Source organism: Phoenix dactylifera, chromosome 6 (assembly GCF_051530095.1).
Source record: "Phoenix dactylifera cultivar Ajwa chromosome 6, Ajwa_hap1_PhDact_Kaust_v1.1, whole genome shotgun sequence".
Taxonomy (NCBI): Eukaryota; Viridiplantae; Streptophyta; class Magnoliopsida; order Arecales; family Arecaceae; genus Phoenix; species Phoenix dactylifera.
The window spans coordinates 9,909,068-9,913,051 of record NC_143195.1 but is presented as its reverse complement, the minus strand read 5'-3'; positions in this window follow the sequence as shown (position 1 = coordinate 9,913,051).

Sequence of the window (3,984 nt, the reverse complement as noted above, 5' to 3'; positions counted from 1 at the left end):
AACCCTTCTTGATTGAAGAACTCGGAATGGATCCTTCTCCCTGTTGTAACCGGCCTCCCCGCAAATCTTGCAAGTATCACTGAGGGGGAAGGAGGAGGAGGGGCCTCCGCACGTGCCTCACGTCGTGGAGACACGGGAGAAGGCTCGGTAGGTTGCCTTTCCTCCCGTTGGATCCGAGTTACTCTTCCGGATCTCTTGGCTACGGCTCTTTTGGGTCCCATTTCTCTAAGATCTCAAGGAAATCTACTGTTTGGAGATGATTGGAGAAGATTTGAGAGTGGGAAAAAGGTTTTTCGGAAGAAGACAAAGGGCAAACAGTGCCCTAGATAAGCTCTCGGGTCCCCTTTTATCAGTGGGGTCCCGACGTTGGGTCGACTCAAGATTTTTCTTGGGTCGACTCAACGTTGGGTCGACCCATGTTCTGGGTTGGGTCGACCCAAGTGCAGAAATTTTCTTTTCTCTTCCTTTTTGCTTCTAAAAATTTTTCTTGCTTCCAAACCTTATAAATTCTCTCTGGGATAATGATACATGAGTAAGGAATCTCTAGATAACAAATTTGACTCATGTTTCATCGGATTTTAGAAGTTAGAGGAATGTATCATGAGACTAGTAGCTTCCTTTTATATTTCTTCAATAAAAAGGATCACATATGCCTAATTCCCTTCTTAGCATGCAGAATCTATCTTCACTCAATGGTTTTGTAAATATGTCGGCTAATTGTTTTTCCGTGCATATATGCTCAATACATACATTTCCATTTTGCACATGATCCCTAATAAAATGGTACCTTATTTCTATGTGTTTGGCTTTAGAGTGCTGAACAGGATTTTTAGTAAGATTGATGGCACTAGTATTATCACACTTAATAGGAATATTATCTAGTTTCACTCCATAATCCTCTAGTTGTTGCTTGAGCCATAATACTTGAGCACAACAACTACCAGCAGCTATGTATTCAGCTTCAGCTGTGGACAGTGCCACTGAATTCTGCTTTTTACTAAACCATGATACTAAGTTATTTCCTAAGAATTGACATGTGCCACTTGTGCTCTTCCTATCTAATTTGCATCTCGCAAAATCAGCATCTGAATATGCAAGCAAATCTAGACAGGAGTCTCTCGAGTACCATAATCCTATATTGGTAGTTCCTCTTAAATATCTAAGGATTCTCTTAACAGCACTTAAATGTGACTCCTTAGGATCCGATTGGTATCTAGCACATATCCCTACACTGAATACGATGTCGGGTCTACTAGCAGTAAGGTAGAGCAAGGATCCAATTAGTCCTCTATAGAGCTTAATATCAATGCTCTTCCCTTTTTCATCTTTGTCTAGCTTACTAGTAGGATTCATTGGAGTACCTACTCCCTTATGATTTTCATTCCCAAACTTCTTTAGTATTTCCTTTGTATACTTAGTTTGATGAATGAAAATGCCTTCTTTGGTTTGTTTGATTTGTAAACCTAGAAAGAAGCTTAGTTCTCCCATTAGACTCATTTCAAATTCTCCATGCATTAAATCAGCAAATTCTTTGCACAGAGTATCATTAGTGGCACCAAAGATTATGTCATCTACATATATTTGTACCACTAACAGATTTTTGTCCTTTCTCTTGAGAAATAGAGTTTTATCTACATTTCCTCTACTAAAGTCATTATCAAGCAGAAATTTACTTAAACGATCATACCAAGCCCTAGGTGCTTGCTTTAATCCATATAATGCCTTATGTAATTTAAACACATGATTTGGCAATTCATGATTTCAAATCCTGGAGGTTGTTCTACATATACTTCCTCCTCAATAATACCATTTAAGAATGCACTCTTCACATCCATTTGATATAATTTAAAATCCATGAAACATGCAAATGCTAGAAGCAATCTAATAGCCTCTAATCTGGCTACAGGAGCAAATGTCTCATCAAAATCTATTCCTTCTTCTTGATTGTATCCCTTAGCTACAAGTCTAGCCTTATTTCTTATAACTAATCCATTTTCATCTAATTTATTTCTAAATACCCATTTTGTTCCAATTACTGAATTATGCTTTGGTCTTTCAGTTAATGTCCATACATTACTTCTTTTGAATTGATTTAATTCTTCTTGCATGGCATTTATCCAATTAGTATCTTTTTCAGCTTCTTCATAAGTCTTAGGTTCTAATTGTGAAACAAAAGCAAGATAATCATTTAAATTTCTAAGAGATGATCGAGTTCTTACCCCTTGTGATGGATCACCAATGATTAAGTCTTTAGGGTGTCCATATGCATACCTCCATTCCTTTGGCAAATTTTGGGGTTGTGGTGGCACGCAATCATCTCCCTTATCTTGATTTGGCACGTCATCAATATTCAACTTTTCAAAGTCGATAATTCCTGTATCATCATCAACAATATTTTCTTTCCTAGCAGACTCACTATCAGACTCATCAAATATAATATTGACTGACTCTTCTACTACTAAGGTTCTTTTATTGAATACTCTGTATGCCCTGCTAGATGTGGAGTATCCTAAAAAGATACCTTCATCTGACTTGGCATCAAATTTACTTAGATCCTCCTTGCCATTATTTAAGATGAAACATCTACATCCAAACACTTTAAAATATTTAGCAGTTGGTTTCTTATTCTTCCAGAGTTCATAAGGAGTTTTCTTGGTTATAGGTTGTATTAAAACTCGATTTAGAATATGGCAAGAAGTATTTATAGCTTCAGCCCAAAAGTACTTTGGAAGATTTGACTCACACAACATTGTGCGTGCCATTTCTGCCAATGTCCTATTTTTTCTTTCAACAACCCCATTTTGTTGAGGCGTTCTAGGTGCTGAAAATTGATGTGATATTCCATTTTTAGTGCAAAATTCTTCAAAGTGTTGATTTTCAAATTCCGTACCATGATCACTTCGAATTGCTACTAAGGTGAGTTTCTTTTCATTTATGATATTATTATATAGTTTCAAAAATTCTGAAAATGCTTCATTCTTATGTGCCAAAAATGTAACCCATGTATACCTTGAAAAATCATCAACAATGACTAGTCCATACTTTTTCCCTCCTAGACTTGTAGTTCTAGTAGGTCCAAATAAATCCATATGTATGAGTTCAAATGGTCTAGTTGTTGATACTACATTTTTCGATTTGAAGGATGACTTAGTTTGTTTTCCCATTGAACATGGTCCACATATTTTGTCCTTTTCAAAGATCAATTTTGGCACATCATTTATTAATTCCTTCTTAACTAGTTTTGATATTAATTCCATACTAGCATGTCCTAATCTTCGATGCCAAAGCCAACTAGTTTCAATTTTCTTTTCTTCATTAGTAATTAAGCATAAACCATTTTTCTTGCCTAACTCATGAAGATCTACTAAGTAAATATTTCTTTGCCTTTGTCCTACAAGTACAATGCTATTATCTTTAGGATTTGTGATTATGCATATAGATGCTTCAAATGTAACTTTAAATTCTTTATCACAAAATTGACTTATGCTAAGAAGGTTATATTTCAAACCCTTAACTAATAAGACATTTTCTATAAAAATAGATGGAGCAATGAAAATTTTACCCTTTCCAATGATATACCCTTTACCATTGTCTCCATAGGTTACTACTCCACCTTTCTTTGATTCCAAGGTGACAAATTGATCTTCGTCACCGGTCATGTGTCTTGAACAGCTGCTATCTAGATACCATCGTTTTTCCATTTTATCAGCTGCAAGACACACCTGCAATCAAGATCAAGAAGAGACTTTAGGTACCCAAACTAAGTTGGGTCCTTTAGGGTTAGTGCTCCATGTTCCTTTTGGAACCCAAACTTTCTTGAATTTAATCTTTTGATTATTACTTAATTTGTTTTGATTAGACTTTCTAAAGTTACATTCATATGCTCTATGTCCTAACTTATTGCAACAATAACAAGTAATATTCTCACTTTTAGCTTTTACAAAAATGTTCTTTAAGAATTTTTGTTTCCTATTTGTTCTATAT